The 22,723-nt window shown below is 44.9% G+C and overlaps 1 protein-coding gene across 3 annotated transcripts in view; it reads right to left on the bottom strand.

The window, feature by feature from the left end:
• Positions 1-21,075, bottom strand: part of Daam1 (dishevelled associated activator of morphogenesis 1) — a 174,536-nt gene extending 153,461 nt beyond the window's left edge. The window contains exon 1 of one of the 3 annotated variants that reach the window (XM_028858344.2): positions 20,809-21,075. The gene's annotated coding sequence lies outside the window, so the exon portion shown is untranslated. The remainder of the gene's footprint in view (positions 1-20,808) is intronic. The other 2 variants (XM_028858334.2, XM_028858351.2) reach the window with 2 other exon arrangements.
• Positions 21,076-22,723: the final 1,648 nt, after the last annotated feature.

Genomic DNA, 22,723 nt, shown 5'->3' with positions numbered 1-22,723 from the left:
AAAATAGTCAGACTTTAAAATATCCAAACCCTTGAACCTTTGCCTTTTTCTAAGTTTGTTCTGAGAAAATGAACTAAAACTTGAAATAAACTAATTTTAATGAGAGCTATCATGAAGCCAGGGATGGTGATCTCATTGTAATCCCAGCACTGGGAGGCAAGGGCAGGAGGATCACCCTGAGTTCAAGCCCAGCCAGGACTATACAAAGAGACTCTGTCTCAAGAAACCAAGGACACCAGGCACAACACACAGAGAGGAAACTGCCACCTCAGAAGTTTTCTTTTCAAGAATAAAAAACGTTTCCGACATTTACGTAGAGAAATGAAGTACTGTCAAGTACTGTCTCACGAGGGCAGGCAGTAACAAAAACATAAGATTGTCCCTAAAGTTGTGTGTTTTCACTTATCTTTCACGTTTTTGTTGTGTTTTTGCTGTAACAGGGCCTCCTGTATTCAAAGGCTGGCCTCAAACTCCTGATCCCTCTGCCTCTGGCCTCCCACACACTGGAACTACAGGTGGATACCAGAACAATTGGCTTTGTTTTTTGTTTTTCCCACTTTTTATCACAGTGAGCCTACATTAATCTTATAACAAAAATTGAAAGTACATTTCCCACTTAGTCTCAGATTAGCTTTGAAAATTCCCCATGTTTAGCTAGGAAACATTTATCAAAGAAGGGCTACTGTGAGGAAGAAAAAAAAAGCTTTCCAAGTAGGCAAGCAATATTGGGTATTCTCTCAGGGAGAGTGGGCTGTGATCTGACACACCCTCCAAGAGTCACCTTTGACCTTTGTGTTGTTAATGAAACCAGTGGTCTCCAAGCATGTTCTTTTTTTTTTTAACTTTCTTTTGTTTATTTTTTGTGTCTTTCGTATCGTGCATCTCCATCCCATTCATTTCCCTGTCCTTTCGTATCCACCCCCAGACCTTGCAACCTTCCTTGCCCCAAAATAAAATAAAATAAAACGAAAACAAAAAGAGGAAAGGAAAAAAAATCTCATTATGGAAGCTATAGTGTGACTGAATGAGCCACACAGTACACTCTTTCATTCATTTATCTTTACTGCAAGTGTTCACTGCAGAGTCATTGGTCTGCGTCGAGGCCTCTGGTTTCTGCTGCACTGTCGATGCTGGGCCCTCACTGGACTCCTCTTGGATGTCCTGTTGTTGCCCAGGTTGTTGTGGAGATCCTGCAGCTTTGGGTCTGCAGAACCAGCCCCTTCACATGCTCCAGAGGATCACAGATGGGGTGGATATCGGAGTGGGATAACTCATAACCCTGGTTCTGGGCCTGGGTAGTTGCAGGGTTGGTCAGCCTGCCAGCCCTCTTGTCCTCACCACCAGGGTGAGCTCTCCTGCACTGCCCTGGCTAGCTCACCTCTCCAAGTGATGAGCAAGGGGCAAGGGATGGGGCCAGTTCTCCAGCTTTCACACCCTCAGGGTCAGGTTCTCCCACACCTACACCTGCAGGGCCAGCTCTACTGTGTTGTCCAGGCGAGGTGTAGGGGCCACTCTCTGGAGTGCTGCAGCTGATGAGGGGCAGGGACAGCTCTCTCGGTCTTTTTTTCTCTTTTTGATTTTTGGTTTTGTTTTGTTTGTGTTGTTGTTACTGCTGTTGTTGTTTTGAGACAGGGTTTCTCTGTGTAGTTTCGGAGCCTGTCCTGGAACTCACTCTGTAGACCCGGCTGGCCTCTAACTCACAGAGATCCACCTGCCTCTGCCTCCCAAGTGCTGGGTTTAAAGGCGTGCGCCACCACCGCCCAACTGGCTCTCCCACTCCTATGACCTCAGGGATAGCTTTCCCACCTCCCTCAGGAGTTGATGGGGGGAGGGGGGACAGGGACAGACAGACATCTCTCCTCTGCCCATGCCACCAAATGAGTAATGGGGACAGGCTCTCCCATGCTCACAACTTCAGGGTCCAAATATGTTCTTGGAGAATGACAGATCTTTCCACTGTGAGCTCAAAATTAACTACATAACAACACAAGGCCACTATTTGTAATTGTAATTTTCACTTTCATTCTCTCAACAAAGACCCATAGAATTTTCCAGAACCTTCAGTGCTCATGATTAAGTCATCACTCAGATGATATCATGAAATGGGTTTCATTATTGGTATTTTTAAGTGAATAACTGCATGGTTTTAAAGCCTGGCTATTCTAACAAGATATTTATATTAATAAAGCAAACCTATTTGACGTCTTCAATTTTTAATAGGGTCAAAGACTCTTAAAACTGAAAATCTTAAGAACCGGCTGGACCATGTAATCTCACAGCTCTAAGGGGACAGGAATTGACTTACAAAAAAACATAGTAACACAATGACTCCTATCCATAGTGAAACAAACAATTTCATCTGGGAGCCATTCCATAGCTTTCCATGCCTGACACACATGTAAGATGGCATTTTAGGACCCTCTAGGCCATTAACCAGTTCTGTATATACTAGCAAATATATTTCAGCATTTCTGCATGGATATAGGCATATACCTGTTTATCCAATGCTCTATGATCTGGTCCTAACATCTTACCAGTTGCCTCATTAATCAGTAAGCTAAACAAAATTGTTGGCATGTGTCTATAATTTTGTGAATCTAATTTTTATTTTGCTCTTTGGAAATTATTCTTTCCCACCAGCTAACTACAAGTAGATCTAATTTGGGAGGCCATAACACTAATAAAAATTAAGGAAAGAGACTAATTAGATCATGAATTAAATTTTGTTTTTAAATAAGTATGATCTATGACAATGAGTTTTACTAGTTCAACAAACAGAATCAGTCAAAATTCTACTTTTATTCCTAGGTGTACTATTCAGTTCTAACCGAAGATAGTACAAACTGAATTATCACACACGCAGGAACCAAGACTTGATTTCAACAAGTGACACTACCTGATTTCTGATGAGGTGCTGTCCTGATCCACCCTTTCAAGTTGGGAATACTGTATGCTGAAATGCACTGGATATGCAGCGCCTGCAAGCGCCCTGACTGAGTAACAAGCACAACAAAGACACAGAATGAGGCTGACCCTCGCCCAGGATCTCTGTTCACACCGACTACACACCATCAGCAGAAAACAGAACAGCACATCTCGCTAGCCTGGAAAAAGATCAACCTTCAAAGTTCAAAGTACACTTTCTACTGGACAGGTATATTGATTTTACGCTATCACTGAGTCAGAAATTTGCACATGAAGCCAGCACGAGGCTGGAATGGTGTGACTTCTTCCTGGTCTCTTCCTTGAAGCAGTTAGATTTAAGCAAGTGTCTGCAGTTAATAGCTTACATTCTGGGAGCCCTGCTCTTCATTCCTACTTACTGGAGTAAGAGCAGAACAAGGTCAGCATCTTATTTTATAGACAAAACAGCTAGAAGCACAAAGACTTACAACCTTACAGGCACTGGAGAAGCTGGGATCACTTCAGGTCCTGCATCTTCACAGGCGGAAAACACTTCCGTCTCCCTCCTCCTTTCCTCCATCCCTCCTCCCCTCAGGCTCTGTGTCTGCTCAGGCTGGGCCTTGTAAGCATTCACACATTAGCACACACTACTGGGAGTGTGCCACAAGCTGAGATGCTGCCGAAGTACATTAGTGTAAAAGGTGGTTTTCTGTTGAATTATTGACTGCATTTTTATATCGTGATAAACTTTTTGTAAGTTTATAATGTTTCCCTTCAAGACCCTACTTAAATACTCACAATTACAGATGAAACACTACAGATACATACGTTGTGTGTGCATGTACACACGAAAGTACACGTGCATAATTTCAACTAGTCAGGACAACAAACATAATTTTCCTAATGAGTCCAGAGTCTTCTGAGGCCGTGTTCTGCAGACTCCTCACTTACACTGTCATACCAGCCCAAGCCGTCATCACTTACACGTCATACCATCTGTTTACGTACTATCTGTGGCGCTCTGGCTCAGCAATGGTAGCCACACAGCTCCCGAGGGCAGCGCAGGCTAAGAAGCCTAAACTATGTCCCAGCTGCCCTTTACAGGCAAGTTTCTATTCTCTATTCTAAGCTACTGTGCTCTCTTTTACCTCGACTCACGGGTATTTTCTTCCTAAATGAAGTTTAAATTACACTGCCTCATCTTCCAGTGATTGTCATATAAAATGAGTCCATTAACACAAATGCTGTGTCTTTAAAAGTAAGTATCTGTCATGTCCCTGAGAACAAAGGACATGTGTGTGCAGAGCCTACAGATACCCAGCAGCTAGCAACGCCACAGTTAATTGTAAAAAGCAATAATTTTATGACCCCAACTTTCAAGACCCAGCTCCTTTGCAGAACTCAAATCTGAAATCTTTTCTGCTGCAAGATTTTCTATTCCCTTACCAAGACGCTAAAGTCTAATTCAACAAAAAACACTTGGGCCAGACAAACAGCTAAGCAAATGGAAATAATGGAAACATCACTCCATCTCCCCATGATAGACTGGAAGATTCTCAACTGACCCATACACTATCCGCACATAAACACTACACTGTTCTTGACACTAAGAATCAGAGGGAAGGAGGAGCAACCTGGCATATTTGCTTTTCTCCTCCACGCGCTCACTTCTCTCAATGTCTGTTTACACATGAACCTCTAAATGATGCCCTCACACTGCTTAGCAAGCAGCTTTCCCACTTCCATAGCGAACAGATGCGCAAGGCATCAATTATTTTCATTTTAACTAATGTACCAGAACTAAAGGTAAGGGAAACAGACTGAACCATGAGTTCCATACATGGAAAGTCTGTAGAATAGCTGATAAAGTTCTCACAAGCGGCAAAGTGAAAAACTGCATGATACTTACACAGGGGAGCATGTGTGTGTGTGTGTGTGTGTGTGTGAGAGAGAGAGAGAGAGAGAGAGAGAGAAAGAGAGAGAGAGAGAGAGAGAGAGAGAGAGAGAGCTCTCACACACACACACCAAAAAAAAAATGTTTGTTTGACTCCAGAGTTGAATATATATTTTAAACAGAGAAAAACTTTAAACTGATTAAATGTTTGGAGAATTTTAAGAATTAATATGCATTATCTTAAATATAACTTTAGATGTGATCATGGATTTTAGTTGTTTTTAAAGATTCATGTGGAGGATGGTAGAGGTAGGTCATTGGAAACATGCAAAACTCTTGCTGCATGTAAGTATGCAGGCCTGAGTTTGGATCCCCAGTACCCACATAAAAGCCAGGTGTGGCGATATACACCTGTAACCCCATCGCTGAGGAAGCAAAGACAGACAGATCTCTGGAGTGCACTGGTCAACCAGTCTAGCCAAATTGGTGAGTTCAGTGAATGGCCTTGTGTCCCAAAACTAAGGTGGAGAAAGACTGAGGAAGACACCTGACAATGGCCTCTGGCCTCCACATACACATGCATGCCCAGTGTGTGTGTGGGGGGGGGGGGGGTTGTCTTGGACTCTTAGACATGTATTCTAAAGTACAAATTTATTTACAGATGTTATAATTTGCTATCCAGAATTTATGTAGAGCTGAGCTATTGAGGATAGAGATAAAAGATTAGCCATGAGTTGGTAGCTAAGCCCTGCCTGTGTGGAAGATTGGCAAACTACCTAGTCTAGTTTTTTCTGTTTAGGTATGTGTTTGTGAAAAAATTATTTTGGTATCACTTATCTTCATGTTCACCCCATTTGAAACAAGAGAATCAATGGGAATCAGTAGTTCTGAGAGAGAAGCATCTAAGAAAACAAACATATAGCATACATTCTAGAAGCCATGCCATCCATCCTGGAGGCTTTTAAATTGTATGTTTCCATTTTTATAATCATAAAGAGTATATTGCCATGATTTCTGATAGCCGAAAAAGAACTTAAGTTAAGTCCCCTGGCCTCATTTTCATGATTCCATAAGTGAAAGCTGTGATCATGATGAGCTCTCACTATCATGATGGTGCTAAATTCCATGGTCCAAAGAGATTCTCCACGATGGGCCTGACCTAATCACTTGAGCCCTTTTCCTATCAACCTTCTGTCTGGTTATTGCATTTTAAAAAAGGAAAAGAAAAAAGTCAGAGAAGTTTGCCCTTGCCAGCATGGAAGAACGCAAACAATCTCCCAGTGAACTGCCAGTGTGGGCCTGCATGCCATGGAACATGGATGGGACCCTGTGCACAAAACATAGTCCAGAACTAGAAAGCGGTCCTTGGTCCTTTATCACAAGAAAATATACTATGCCAACAACCAGTGAGCTTAGAAGGCCCCAAGCCCCAGATGAAAACAGCAGCCCCAGCTGACACCTGGATTTTAGCTTGCCAAGATGCTCCCCGGAGAACCCAGCAGGGAAAACCCGGACTCCTGACAGTGCTGGGTTAGGCCACTAAGTGTGCCCTAAGTTACTAGGCAGCAATAAAACCCACGTGCCCGGAGGACGTCTTTGAGCTAGCTAACACCACCGTCTTTCGAGAGCTACCTTTGCACATGGGCTCCATTCCCAGTGGCACAGAATAACTCCCCACACATTTTGCCATTTTTACATGTGGGGTTTCTCAAAGTATAATGAATCCAAATTCAAGAAACCTTGAGCTTCATGATGCCTAACAAATGAAATGTATCTTATCAACACAAACAGCATTACAGGTAAGAGTACCTACTAGAATGGTTTTTAGAGTGTGAAAATCCCACAGTGGAAAAACCTTGCAGAATAATCAGATGGAATAAGTCTAAAGCAAATGGTAACTCTAGGAAATTTATCATCGACTCCATCATTGCAATGGGTGTGAGACAGACAGTGACCATAGATATGGAGCAGGTCCCCCCACAGCAAGAACGTCTTCTGTATTTCAGATGATCTATAAATGTTAAGAAATGTCCATGTCTTTGTCCATGGTATGCATCTGCTTAGAGGAAGGATCAAGATACATGTAACAACAGCAACAACATTAAGTAGTGTCTCTGAGATCTCAAAATGTGTCTCTAAGCTTCCCCTCACAGGACTGTTTCTAGTTTGTCTTTTAAAGACAACTTCACTGTGATATCATTTGCATTCCCTAAAATATCTGTATAGTGCTTAGCTCAGGGGGTCTTGCTGTACTGATAAATCATCTAACTTTTACTGTTTCCAGAACACTTCATCATCCTCCAGAAGCCTCATGCTCTCTTTGGCTCTCATTCCTCCTTCAGTACCGCGTCACACTAACAAGCCTCTAGAAACCTCCTTAGAAACTCCTGGTCATCCAAGACTCAAACTCTGCATTTGTGGAAGAACTGCAAGCATAACAAATACTTAAAAACCTGACTTGAGATTGAAGAAGAGTGTTTCCTGTAAACATGTATTGTGGGATAATCTTCTGTACACTGTGAAGATGTGTTACTCTGACTGCTTTAGTAAAGAGCTGAATGGCCAATAGCTAGGCAGGAGAGGCTAGGTGGGATTTCCAGGCAGAAAGAGGAAGTCAGAGGGATGAATCTATGTAGCAGGAATCTTAAAAGTTCTTATTAATAAAATCAAACCTGTGAGCCAGGTATTGGTGTGAACACTGGAAGATCAGAGAAACAGAACAGGCCACAGTCACCTCACCTTGCCAGTTCCTCAGGTGATCCTGTTTCCTCAGACTGGATGCTTCTGTGTCCTCATCCAAATGGGTCTCAGCTGAACTGCTTCTCGAAAGCCTGAATGCTTAACCAGCCAAAAGCTTAACTAGCCAAATGCTTCTAGTTCCTGGTCCTCACTCCTTATATCCCTTTCTGCTTTCTACCATCACTCCCTGGGACTAAAGGCTCGATTTCTGGGATTAAAGGCATGAGTCACGATGCTTGGCTGTATCCTTGAACAAATGGATTTCTGCCTCTGGAATGCTAGGATTAAAGGCGTGTACTACCACTGCCTATCTTCTATGTTTAATATTGTGGCTGCTCTGTCTCTGACCCCAGATAAGTTTATTAGCATGCACAATATTTTGGGGAACACAATACCACCACAAATCTAGGCACATGGAAGATGCCCAAGTTAGGCATACACAATGGAGAAGATGTTAAAAAAAAAAAAAGCCATATGGCAGAATGTTGATTTAAAAATACAGATTAATTAAGTTATAAGAGCTAGTTGGAGACAAGCCTAAGCTAAAGGCCAAGCTTTCATAATAAGAAGTCTCTGTGTCATTATTTGTAGGCTGGCGGTGCCATAAAAGGAGTCAGACTACAAACATCGCTGTGGCTGTTCCTTTGAAATGATGGGAATGTGGGCCAGGCAGACGCCTCAGCAGGTACGGGTGCTGATGGTCTAAGTTCCATCCCTGGGATGAGAGGACATGGTAAGAGAGGACAAACTCCTGCAAGTTGTTCTGTGACTTTCACATGTGACACACACACACACACACACACACACACACACACACACACACACACACATATACACATACACACAAAATAAGTAAAAAGGAAAGCTGGAAATGTTCCAAATAAGCAAAGCATGAGACTTCTCAGAGTGGAAACCACCCGTCCACTAAGAAATGCCCTGCTGCACAAGGTCATCCATTTACTTTAGAAACCAAAGACACAAGTTTGATTAAGTAGAACAAGACTTCTGTATTACAAAGGGAAAATGAGGCCGTCACTCTAAGAACATAAAACAGCACTCTGAAATGTCCACAGCCAGCATCAAAAACATGTTCTACACAACACAAGAGCAACGATGTTTTCAGGTGTTGCTTCCACAGCTTAGAGTGGAGCCCATAAATTATTATGCACATTATTCCTAAAAGCTAATTGTCTTCTTGTCTCTGCTATGCTTGCTTAAGAATCTGAATCTGAAAGTTCTTTTCTTAAAGCCATGTTAGGGCTAGGGAGATGGGCTCAGTGGCTTCAACTGTTTGCCACTGAGCCTGACAACCTGAATCTGATCCCTGGGAGCCACATCGTGCAAGTAGAGAACTGACTCCCACAAGCTGTTCTCTGACCTCCCAATGTGCACCATGGCACACACATGCGTGTGCCCCCACACACAGAGACACAATCAATCAACCAATGACGCCGCCGCCGCCGCCACCACCACCGCCCCGCTTTGGTTATTATAACTCTGAGACAAAGACAAGATCTTCCATGGGGATGTAGTGCTGGAAAGGCATGAGCTCAGGAAGGAAACAGCAGAACCAGATGTGCCCCGCTCTGTGGAGCCAGAGCAGAGTCATCGAGGAAGCTCTCAGAGCCCCGTGAGCTGTGAAATGACTAAGTGCCTTTCTAGATGACTTCTGAGCCTCTTCTAGAACAGGGGCTAGGAAGTGCGCTTTGACTACCCTCCTGCCCAGTTGGATTTCAGAGAAGCTCAGTGATAGGCATTTGTGACCAGGTGGTTTCTGTTACCTTTTCCTATAAACGATGGGCTAAACTGTACATGGAATTCTCCCAGGGAAATATTTTGGGGAAAAGATATAACTTCCACATACTTACAGGTTTTTTCGGTTACATCTGCCAAGATACCATAAAGCTCCAAGCTAATAGAAGCAATGGGTCCAGCATATCACATGATATGCACTACACCACCCACAAAAAAAAAAAAAAAAAAAAAAACCTTCCTCACACATGCAAAATTCTAAGTAAAAAAAAAATTACATCCTTCATACAAAATGAACGCAAAATTCTTAAAGCTAGACATTTAACCCGACAGACAGATAGCCTGGCACCCAATATGCAGTTAGACCTAAAGTTCCCAAACCCAAGGTCTTCCGGTCTTCTCATATTGTCATGGTAGGACTACCTGGAGTAGAAAACTAAAACAGACACAGCAGACTTCGAGGAGGGGTCCAGATGCCCTCAAAAGTCCCGCCTAGCCCTGAGAGGGAACTATGGTTGACTTGTTTTTAATTCTCTGTTTTATGTGTATAGTATGTACTTAATCATGTGGGTAGGTGCACCTGTTCGTGTGTGTGTGTGTGTGTGTGTGTGTGTGTGTGTGTGTGTGTGTGAGAGAGAGAGAGAGAGAGAGAGAGAGAGAGAGAGAGAGAGGGAGAGGGGAGGGGGCAGAGGTCAATGTCACTTGTCCTTCTACATTGCTCTTGCCTCATTTTTTTTTTTATTGTTTTTTTTTTCCCATCACAGGCAATTTATTTTGTTCTATTCATTCACAGTTAATACAGAAAATACTTGGAAACATTTCCATATAATGTTTGACACAGAAATCATCAAATAGAAGTATACAATGTTGACAGGAGGCAGTACATTTATAATTTATAACCCCAAATGTATTTATAAATTAGAAATGGAAAGATCTACAAATGAAATTATGAAGGTTCACCAAAGTCATTTAATCTGTCAGTTTCTCATTCATTTTTATGTCTTAATAATATTCTATTGTATGAATAAGCCACATTTTATTTCTCTCCAGTATTCGATAGCTATTTGAGTTGTTTTAACATTATTTTAAGACCAGGTCTCTCACTAGATCTGGAGTGCACACAGAGATTCCCCTGTCTCCACTTCCCTGGCTGTGACTACAGGTGACAACCCCGTGTCTGCCTTTTTAGGTGACTGTCAGGTTTTCAAACTCAGGTCCTCCTGCTTGCCCAGCAAGCCCATCATCAACTGGGCTGGCTCCCGCAGCCCTGGTTTACTGTTTAACTAAACCATGCCTCCTCACACATTATCTTTGCATCAGCTGCTCAAGAGAGGATCTTGGGTCAGTTAATTAAAACCTGACAGCATTTTCACTTTGTACTCCAAATGACAAGTTTAGGAGGTGCCAAAGCCTAAGTTTTAGAGTCAGGTTTGAACGACTTCTTGTCTGATGGAGAAAAATTAAAAAAGGAACATCACTCTGTTAATTCTTTCCAGGGTTCTTCCCACTCTGCTCATCTGGGATAAGCTGTCGTTTCTAAAGGCTAAAGTCATTTTGAAAGCATGTTGGCCTTTGTCAATGACAGCATCGGCTTCTCCTTTCCCCAAAGCCTTATCTTCCTTACCCAGAGATAATGTAACTGACCTTCAAACCCGGGCCATGGGCTTCAAAGCTGTTTACTCACTGGCTCTGGTGGGTTTACCCTGACACAGCAACAGTGTCTCACAGGGTCCCCTGTTGTGCCCAAGGACACATCCTTAAAATGTGGCTGCCTTCCCAGGCTGTGGTCATGGAAGAATGGAAAAATGACCCCGATGGGGCTAATCCACTGACCTTTGGTTGGCTTTAACCAACTGCCCCAATAAACAAAACCAGCAGGGGCAGCTCCATTCCCAAACGAAATCGATTTATCCCTAAACATGAAAGACTGGTTCCATGTTTAAAGCTCTTGGACCATCTAAAACCTGCCAACTCATTCTCCACAAGGGCAGTTTCATCCTCGAGGAGGCACTTGGCTGGCCATGTCTGAAGACTTCCAGGGTTGTGTTGCGACACTGGAGAAGGGGTGCCCCACAGGCATCTGCTGGATACATGTCAGCGGGGCTGCTGCGCTCCGCACAAGGCAGATCTCCCTCACAATAGCATTATTCAGCCAGTTTTCAACTGTGCTGAGGTTGAGAAACAAGGGGTCGGAGAAGAAAGGACCATTTGCCAGAGTACCACTGGATAAACCTTTGAAGAAACTCATCTCAGTGCCACTTGGTTTCAAATAAGAATTATACACCTGGGCCAGCGAGATGGCTCCATTGCTAAGAGCTACCTGCCACTAACTAAGATGGCCCCACGGGTAAGCGCTACACCTGCCACTAAGGTGGACGACCTGAGTTCAGTCCCCAGAACACACATGATGTAAGAAGAGGACTGACTCTCGCAAAAGTTGTCCTCTAACCTCCACAGTTCACATTCACATTACAGAATTTGCATTTGCATTCAAATTCATTCTCTGCTCTCTCCCCTGGGTTCCTCTCTCCAGTAAGCTTCAGCTGTCAACTTGACACAGCCAATAGACAAGTCTCCATTAGGGGGTTAGCGTCTCAGTCTTGACTGGCCTGTGAGCACGTCTGTAGGGGCACTTTCTTGATAACTGATCACTGATGTAGGGGGCCCAGCCCACAAGGGCGCAGTACCACCTCTAGCCAGGTGGTTCTAGGTTTGATAGAAAGCTGGCTGAGCACTGGCAGGAAAAACCAAACCAGGAAGCGGCATTCCCCCATGGTTTCTGCTCCAGCTCCTGCCATGAGTTCCTGCCTGGCTTCCCTCAAACATACACTATGACATGGAATTATAAGATGAAACAAACGCTTTCTTCCCCAAGTTGTTTTGGTCATGATGTTTATCACAGCAACAGACAACAAACTAGAACACACACACACACACACACACACACACACACACACACACACACACTAAACAATGTAAGATACTTTTAAAGAATTACACATTTTTAATGTTAGCAAGGCCAAGGAATAAAGAGATATCACTGTATAGTAAACAGTCACACATGAGACAGGTCATGGTGGGATCCGTGATGATCAGAGAAGAGATGCTCACGAAAGTCATTCAGTGCTGAAGGGCACCACTGGGCTGGGCATGTCGCTTGCTTGACAGAGTGCTTGCCTAGCATGCACAAAGCCTTGGGTTTGATCCCTAGCACAGGGTAAAGCAGGAATGCTAGCATACCCTAGTAATCCAGAATTTCTGAGGTAGAGAAAGGATAATTAGAAATTTAAAGCCATACTTGTCTATATAGGCATTTTAGGCCAGCTTTCGACACAGGAACCAACCCTGTGCAGGAGAGGGTAAAAAAAATCCACTACTGGCTAAAACATTCACAGGCAGTATTAGCCTGTGGAGTACTGTTGGTCTTACTCTAGCTTAAAGAGATTACCAATTTAACTAGGACAGACTATCACCCAAAGACATTGCCTAGCCTCATTCCTTATATCCTAAGGAACTTCCTGTGGTTTAGACCTGGAGGAGGGGGTTCTGTCCAGCAAGGAAGAGGATAGGATCTCAGGTCCATGTCTCAGGGCAGAAGGCAGGATGGGAAACTGGACAAACCCAGCGGATGTTATTAAACCAATATTACACAGTGCCATAGAAACTAGGTCATTACTGTTCTGCTGACACTCCATTCCTAACGGTGTATCATTTCCACCCAGGAGGGTTCCAGGGGAACATGCTGCCGTACAAATGAGGAAAAGGAGGCCCCGGAAGTTTAAAGGAATCACTGGGATCACCCAAATCTGAACGCCACAGCAGATGGCTTTTTTTCCCCTCTGTGTGACTGCAAAGCACTAGCTGGTAGAAAGATTCCATTCAAGGTACCAAACATTCATAGCTGAATTCCTGCCAAATATAAGTCATGTACAGATGTTAAATTTAAACCTTCTTTTGATTATCCGTTTCCTTTGGCGCCTATAGATCTATCCCTGAGTATGTGCATTGCATATACTGTTGGAAGCCCTGATAGGTCTGCCCCTAAGTGTGTGCATGCGCTGTGAAGGCAGCATATCCCTGAGAATGTGCACGAGGCTCTGTCAGAGGAATTCCTGGCCCAAGAAGACAGTGTAAACAAAGGCAATCCAGAGGGAAACCAGTGATAAGATAAATGGAATCCAATAACTCCTGGTCCTCCCCTCCACCTACTTCCCTCATCAGAAAAACAACCTGAGCACTAGTGGGAGGACTACAATGTGAGCTGTGCTCTCAGAGGTCACTCAGCTCCCTGTGCTGGGCTGCACAGTCAGGGTTGGAGGGTGGCTTCCTCAGAAGATCAGCAGCTGGCTCCCTGATACTGAACCAGGCCGTGTGAAGAAGAGGACAAAAATGGCCCTGAGAATAGGACAGTGTAGCACAAGAGGAAACTGACTGGATAGATGGATGGATGGATGGATGGATGGATGGATGGATGGATGGATGGATGGATGGATATGTACAGATATAGACAGATGATAGATTGATAGATAGATAGATTATAAAATTTTAATTTTAATCAGCCCTTGACAGAAAATGTCACAGGCAAAGGAGTTCCACAGACCGAGTGTTACCTACTCACAGAATCTGAAACCTTAACTGGGTCACAGAGTCTTTCTAGTTCAATCTAGTCTCTATTCTTCATTTCAAAAATACAAAAACAGGGCTGGAGAGATGGCTCAGCAGTTAGGAACACATGCTGCTCTTACAGAGGACCTAAGTTTGATCCCAGCACCCACATGGTGACTCCCTACCATCTGTAACTCCAGTCCAAGGGATCTGATGCCCTCTGGACTCCAGAAGCATCTGTACACACGTGGCGCACATAAACTCATGCAAACACACATAAACAAGTTAATTGGTTTGTATTAGTACAAAAGGATAGAAGCAAGCCTATGTATTTACCCTTCAAAGAACACACTGCAGTCAGCCTCAGCCATTGGCTTTAATTTCAAGCATTTATTTGCTCTTCATCCTTCCTGATTTTCAGTACACATCACCACTGAGTGCTAAGCAATGCAGGGAGCGCTCTGGTTCAAACATGAATGCCACATGCAAAACAGGATGGGGGACTAAAACAGAGATGTTATTGTGAGATCTTTTTTTTTTTTTTTTTTTGCCACCATCATCCTGAATCAAAAGCCACTAGTACTGGATTAACTATAGCTGTTAATCCAATGTCTTTTGTCCTTTTTTTTTTTTTAAGTCTAAATGCTTGCCTTGAACACAAACAAAGTTGTTCATGTTCATTCACGACGTTATCTACTTCCACCTTTACCTGTGCTCCAGGGTTGGAACTCAAGTCTTCAGGCTTTCTGGCAAACACTCTGACCCACTGAGCCATCTCCCCAGTCCAGTCTTTTAAAAATACTTCCTAACGATCATTTGTAGTAAGTTCTCGGGATTCAGGAGGGCCCTTCCTGTTACAAAGCCGCAGACTTCAACTTCACCTGTGTCTCACATTTCACTGCTTGGTTTTGTCAAACTGCTTCGAAACAAGCATCTAAGCCTAGGCACACAAGAACAGTCTAGCCCGTCTGGTAAATAGCACTAACCACTCTTCCTCTCATGTACAAGTCTGCAGGAGCTTTATGGGACAGCAGAGTGTGCTGAGCAATTTCTACAGACCCAGGGAGCTCAGAAGGGAAAGGAAAGCCCAGAAGCAGCACAAAAACACACTGTTAATACCTGCCATTCCTCGGCAAAGGAAAAATACAGACTGCGGGCCTTGGCAAACTTCTAGAGAGCTGTTTCTAGCTCTGGCCCAGTTTATGCACAAGGACAACTAACACAATTCCTTGGCAAACTCTTGCCTCCAGCTTACAGTGTCTGTAGAAACTCAACTCTGTCCGTTCATTTTATGATATGACACTTCTTTTGCCCCTGGCCGTGATGGTGTGCTCTGAATAGCTGTGATGTACTGTCTAGTCTTGGTCTCTTTTGTAGCCCAAAGTATGAACACACACACACACACACACACACACACACACACACACACACACACACACACCATGACTAGAGTTACAGGTGCACAGCTCAAAAATAAGGCGAATCGAACCACATTCTAGACTTGGTCTGTACATTTCTAACAACAAAAGCTAGCCTACAGCTAGACTATAACAGTCTCTGAAAGTTGGGTATCCACATCACTCCAACAAAGCTCAAAGCTGAGACGGGGCTATCTCCTTTTGGAAGTCTAAATTCAAAGCGCTCATCAGACAGGCAATGTTGCCAGTCACACTGCAGGTATTTTCTTCTGAAATAAAAGGGACAAACACCAGCTTAATAGGTGACCCTAACTGTATGCCTGGCTTTCAACCCCCAAACCTGGTGCAGTTTATAGAAGGAATGAGCTCAGGTTCTTGCTAAAGGTGAATGACATACTTAAGAAATGTAGCAAGACGGATGGGGTGGGGGGAAAAGCTTCCCCAGTCCGTGTCTGGCAACGGAGTATTATGTTTCAGGAGCCTAATGGCAAACAGGCTTTGTGTTTGCCTTTTCTCTTCCTAGCAATCTCTGCCATTACAGTGCAGCTTGCCCATTATCCCTCTAAATTACCAAGTTTCTGCTTTAGTCGATTGTCTACATCAAATATTGTCCGTGTTGCACAATATTGAGCTGTATGCCAAAAGAGGACGTCAGGAAGTCACACCAACTCCACTGGAAATGAAACACACTTCCCTAGTTTTCCACATTTAATTCACAATGGTAGCTACGGCTTAAGAATTACAGCTGTTTACTTGGCTCCAAATTTGCTACATTATAATGAGTCTCTTTTGAGGCGGGGAGAGAGGGAACGGGTTATTGTAATGCCTAAGGACATTCAATATCAGATTGCATGCTTAACTACTGCTAAAGTTTTTTTTTTTATTATTTTTTGTTAAAAGAGCTTTCACAGTTTACCTTAAAAGGGAAGGAAACTGAGATGTTGGGGCCCCTCTTAACTGTTAAAGTAGGCTTCTGTTGTCCTTTACTAGGTGAGAAGACTGTTACCAGATGAAAGGATTCAATCCAGCAAAAAATTAGTCTCACAAATAGGGTCTGAAACCAAACAATCTCCAAAAAGATTTAAATGTAGAATATAAAAATATTTCCATTTTTCAGATACTCTGTCTACATGAAATATATGTCTATATGAAATATAGCAAAAAGAAAATTCAAAAGCTTTATCATTCAAATGCTAAATGTGGGGTTGGATGTTGTAGCTCAGTGGGTAAGGTGCCTCTCTGGCATACACAAAGGCCTTGTTTCATACCTGGCATGAACCAGGCATAGAAGCACAGGCCTATAAGCACTGCACTTGGGAGACAGAGGCAAGAGAATGGAAAGTTCAGACCTGTCCTCCACTGTATGTGTTTAAGGCCAGCCTGGGATACATGAGACCCTGTCTCAAAACTTGGGGGCACAGGTGAGGGGGTGGGGACAGGCTCTTGTTGCTATGCTCTTAGGATTCAACAAACTCGATCCATTCTTACACTAGGAAAGCCAATTCCCTGGGAGATGCTCTGTTCTCTGCTCCTGGGACAGCAGGAAGGATACCAGAAATGAAAAGGTGGACATCTCTCTCTGCCATCTGCTGGGCGGAATATAGGTCACTGAGATCAACTGGCATCTCTTTGCCTGCCCTCCTTTCGGTGGAGATGCTAAGGAGCTGAGGACATGGTCTCTACCGCAATATATATAAAAGACAGTGCACTCACTAAGTAACTTCAGAATTGACCTCCCCACCTCAGCCTGCCCTAGCTGCTCTGCCAACCAGACTTACTCCAAGCTACAGACAGAAACCAACGACCACTGAAATGGTACCGATGCAATCCTTTGAGTTCCTAAAGAAAGGATGTTGTGAGTATTTAACTTAGATACTAACTGGGAAGCTTTCTTCCATTACCCAGTTAACACCAGAACAAGTGATAGCAATTCATAATCCTTATCCCAAGAGAGGAAAAAAAAAAAGCACTTTCCTATCGACTGAAGTGCCCTGCAGAGAAAACAAGTTTGGCAACCAAAATTGGCAAAGTTTTGTTGTGTTTTTTTTTTTTTTCTTAGACTATTAGAATATAGATCTAAGACTTGGAAACACGAGACTATTGAATGCTAGGGAAGACCCCCACCCCAGTGGGTCATTTTCTGAACCAAACGCCTGACACTCAGTGGTACCCAGCTTTGTGGGAAAGCTGTGTTCCCCCTGATGCTGTAACTTCCAAGTGTTTTCACAGAAGAACCTAAGAGTATCGAGCTAAAGCCGTACTCTAAATATTTACAAAATGAAACTGTTTCAGTCTTAACCTAGTTTTGTTTCTAAGCACCTATTTGTCCCAGGAACCATATTAGCAACATTAAAGGCTCTTTTTAAACAAAGTAGCTCAAATAAAACTATCCACAAGCACATTCTCAACATTCAGAACTATCCACCAAGGATAGATAGGCAGGATTCAAATTCCACTCAAAGATGTGACTGACCCACCACACTTCTCTATCACCCTTCTTCTCAAGATGGCTCACACTCCAGACCTACAAGATAAATCGACCACCGCAAAACAACACCTTTATCAATCCCAGACAACCGTCCTCTCTTGGGGCTGGCCTGGAACAGACCCCTTTCTAGAACATCTCTGCCCCAGATGACAAGACTGCCAACTCTCAGCAACTCCAGGAGCCACTGTGGACTGGCAGAAGCTTTTAGCTATCTTTGCCTTCGTCTTTCTCCTCAGTTCCTGCCGTACACCTTCTGGGAAAACTATCTAGGCCAAGGAGAGTGCATCTAATAAAAGTATCTAGTTTAGTGTACTAAGAGATAATAACAAGAAAAACAACAGCCTATGGATTCCAAAAGTAATTATAAAGTAACAAAATGTATCATCTTTACACCCATGGAAAGAATTGTAGCAAGATGTGTGGACAAAAAAAGAACCAGGGACTATTACAACAAATTACATAACTATCAGGAGACAGAGCACAGGCCTTGGATTTCCAATCCTCCTTAATATCCATCTAACAAATGCTTATTAAAAGACCTGTTCCAAATTCCAGGAAGACCGGGAAGACAAAGAGCTGCCTGCAAAGAGCTTAGCACAGAAAAGGAAAGACAAATAAGCTAATAAATGAAGGACATTTTCTCCTTATGATATAGATCCTAGGACAAAAATATACATACATACATATATACATAATAAATAAGTGATAACTTCTGCTATTGCTGCCCCACAGGGATGTAACCACCAACTTAAGACAAGATGATGAGTGTTAACCACTTGGCACAACAACCCAAGTATTAACCTGTACATGAATGCACTTGCATAGACACTCCTATGTACGTACACCACCCCCCATTTCTGAGAGATAACGCACTCAGAATAGAATGCAAGCAGACGATGAGAAACAAGCATCTTAGTATAGCTTAACTGCCTTTTGTTCATTTAAGTTACAAAGAACTACACTCATCAAGAATCTGCAAACCACAAAATCTAAACAACTAATTGTGACTAAAACATAAAAGTCCAGATGCTCAAGATAATAGTAGTAACAAGTGTATCATAGATTTAAAAATAGTACTAATACCTTGTCCATTTTTTAATAGTACCCCCCAAGGATCTTGGTTTTGGGGTCGGCAACACAAACTAAAAGCTACAATTGTCAGAGCTGGGTTTAAACCTTGTGTTATTTGGAGGAGGGGTGATTTTCAGGGTTGTAAGACTTTACACCTAGAATCAACAACGTTAGGAACTCTTTGCACTGGTCTGAGCACACTATCTATGGATGAGATGACAGGTGGCCCCAGAGGTAATGGGTTAGCCCATGGCAGGGTAGCACGGAGCGAGCGCCGGCACAGAACCTAGGGTCCTAGTTTCAGCATCCAGAGCTTCACTTTTAAGGATCTTCTGCAGCTGGAGTTGAGATTTTATGAAGATTATTTTGACGATTATGCTCCCACACTTCAACTTCAGTTATTAATTGCTGTCATTTTTTCAGGTAATGGCACCCCAGGGCTAATTGCTGACCAGGGAGCTGTGTAGGCCTGGGCAGGGTGACCTTGTTAAGAAAACTGCCTCCAACACTATTGACTATGATCATGGTGGAAAGATACAGTTCACTTGATGGAGGAAAGACATCTTCCAAATTTAGTTTGCCTCAGGACAAAAGCCCCAGATTTTGAGATGATGTATCGGCATGAGGGAAGGAAAGGGGTCCAAAAAACGGTGTCCAAGCTATGTAGGAGAGAATAGGGGGAGTCCCAGAGCTGCCAGGAGGGTGAGGAAGAGGGAGCAGCTGGGCCTAGGGCAAACATTTGACCACACACCCCCCGGCCACGCCCTCCCAGCTGCCCGCAGAGCCACAACGAATTGAAACAGCAGTGCGAGCTGTTAAGATTCCGAAGGCACAAGTCGCCATGGCAACCGGATTCGTCGTGGAGGCAAACTACGCTTCAATTCACTAGGTCCGGCTCAAATCTCGAGAAACTATCAATTCAATGAGGGCAAAACGGTCACGGGCAGCATTTGCTGTGGATGATCTATGGAGGTTGATGGTGGGAGAGGGGGACTGGAGAGCAAAAATCTATTCCTGAGCACACTAGAACATTTTATGCGGAGGGGACAGAACACCCCCAAACCTTGGCAGTAAGCAACGTGCAAAAGACCTTGGAAGGATTTGATGAATATGTGAATAAACGAACGAATGAAGCTGACGGAAAAAGAGGAGAGACTTTAGAGTTGTCGGGCCGGGCCTCTCCTGGGTCTCGTCTCCAGTCAGGAGACAAGCCAGTCACAAACAGCTGGTTTGGGGCACCAGTTGGATAAACCCGATTATCCAGCCCTCCTGCCCCCACAGCGAACCTGATTATCATTAGGTTACCCGCCACCCCATCACCCTCAGGGTACTAGGGAGGGCGTTTAGCCCCCGCCCAGGTGCCCTTTGCAGGGCTCGATTCGGCAGAGTCAAGACTGAGATGCGCCCTCCGAAGCAGGGACGCGGGGAATCCGGGTCCGGTCCCCGGGAAGGCGCATCTCCCCCACGCCGCAGCCAGGCGCGCCGGCTCGCGGCCTCCGCAACGCCAGGTTTCCCTCTCCTCTCGGCACACAGTAAGCACGGACAGACACTGCCCGGATTGCAGTCACTCCCTCCGTTTTGAGGACGGCTGGACGTGAAGGTGCCAGGGACGGTGGGGGACTGGCGGCCACCGCGGTGCCCCCGCGATCAAACCGAGCCAGCGGCCCAGGAGCGCCGCCCGCTGCCGCAGCTCCCGCAGCCCCCTGGCCCCGGGGAACCGTCGGCCGGGAAGCGAGCTCTACCCGGCCGGTTCCACTGCCACGGAGCGCTTAGGAAAGAAAGAAGGGAGGGACCCCATCCTCGGGGACGCCTTCCTCCAGGCTCGCCTCGCTCCGTGCCGCGCTGCAGCCATTTTCCAAAACCTTGTTTGGCAGCCCGTGGCAGTCTCGGTCCCGTTCCCACCCAGACTCAACCTGAAGGACGAGTTTAATATTTACCTACTGGCCCGGGAGCTCCGGGAAGCAGCGGGAGGGAGCGCCGCGAACAGCGCGAGGACCAGCACGCCCACCCCGGCGCCACGGTGCGGTGCCGCTAATGAATGAGTACGGCGGGCGAGCCGAAGCGTCCCCTCACCTGAGCAGCTGCTGCATGCTGAAAAGGCCGCTCTGCGCTCCCGGTACAATGGGATCCGGTTAAACAGTTCCCTTCACCGCCGTTCGTAGGTTACCAACTCGCAGGTGACATCACCCACGCCTCGTCTGATAGGATACAATGTGGCGTCCACTGCGCATGGACGCCCTGGCCGGGCCCTTAGGCTTCTGGGAGTTGTAGTCTTACTGCTCACTTACTCGCGGACAGAGGCGAAATTGCCTCTCCGTCCTCACCCGCAAGAACTACATTTCCCGGGGTACCTCTCTTCCCCTCGGTGCCCGCCCCTCCCCGCCCCTCCAGACCCGCCCCCTCCCCGCCCTCCAGTCGAGCCGTGCCGGTGGTGGTCGTTCGGAAGCCGAACAGCAAACAGCTTGGCCGAGAGGCAGGGCCATCCAGCGGCCGTGCCCTTTGACTTGACCTCTGTTCCTGCCAGCGAGCGGGTAGGCTGCGGGACCAAGGGGCGTCCTGAACTCGCGCACACCTACTGGGCACTTCTGATGGACTGGGCTCTCCTGCCCCCAGCTGGGAAGGGTCCATAAAAGCCTTTCTCTGCCTTCCCTACTCAAAGCCACTAATTCATAGGACTCCAGGGGTTCTGGTTTGGCATACCGAGCCGGTATTTCCCCCTGTCCCCAAGGATCAAACAACGTCCGCCGCGAAAAAGAGGAATCCCCTTGCACCACACTCGGTTCAGTTTCACCTTTCTCCCCTCTTTCCTTCTCGCCCTTTTTAACCAAGACGGAGTAGCCAAGAAGAAAGCTGGGAACAGCTTAGTCGGCTGACCCGAGAGGAAAACCGGTGACTGTCACGAATGAAAATGCAGTGTAATCGAAGACAGAGACAGTCACCACAACCCTGCGTCCGCGAGCCTGCTGCTGTGGAGATAATACTATCTATCGCACAGCCATGCTTTTGTTCGTCCCTGAAGGGGCTTCCCGCTCCGGTGGCTCTCAACTCCTCCGAAGACAGCATGCACGTCTAAAAGTTTTAGTTAATTATGCATTCATAAAATTTAAAATCTGCAACACTCCCTCGCTCCCCACACGTTTCCTTTTAAATAATAAAAATTTTTAAGCGCGTACAGCACACAGTGTCCTACAAGGATTGCCCTGATCTTCAGACGTCTAAAATGTGTATTAAAAGGTAAGCAAAGAGGGTGTCATGGAATTCTGACCCTTCTGGCAGATTTTGGTTTTAATACATAAGGTTTTCTGTGTGTTGTTGTCTCATTCAATGAATACCAAACATGAAAAAGTAACAGGGGGAGCAAATCTCCAGGTGTCTTTTTACATGAAAAAAAAATTATTTATTCAACTTTCAGTGGTACTGCCGTGATCAGCTCACATGCCCACTTCCACCAGCAAAATTAAGATTTCACTTCTCAGGAAATGAAGATTGACAATTAAGATTTCCAACAACTCTTCGCCTAATTGCGGATAGAATATCACCGCTCATCTCCCCTTTTCATCTTGAAACACTGAGGTTCAAGTGAAATCTATTCTTGGAACTAGATGAGGATCTCAGAGGAGAGGGGAAGTATTGTTTTGTAAAAGAGGAGGTTTACTGCCGGATTCTCATTTTCTTTTGACAAACCTGTTCTGTGCAGACCAGACCCATTTTCCTCCATGGAAGCAGGATAACTCGGTTGCTTTTCTGACCTACTCGGTCCATCTCAAATATTATCTTAGACGGAACCCAGACAACACAAATGTTCCTTTGCCCATCAGACCAAGGGTACAAGCAGTGATGCTCTAGCTAATG

The sequence above is a fragment of the Peromyscus leucopus genome, chromosome 14 (assembly GCF_004664715.2).
Source record: "Peromyscus leucopus breed LL Stock chromosome 14, UCI_PerLeu_2.1, whole genome shotgun sequence".
Lineage (NCBI taxonomy): Eukaryota > Metazoa > Chordata > Mammalia > Rodentia > Cricetidae > Peromyscus > Peromyscus leucopus.
Note: the sequence above shows the minus strand (reverse complement) of the source record. Positions and strands in the feature narration are given on the sequence as shown.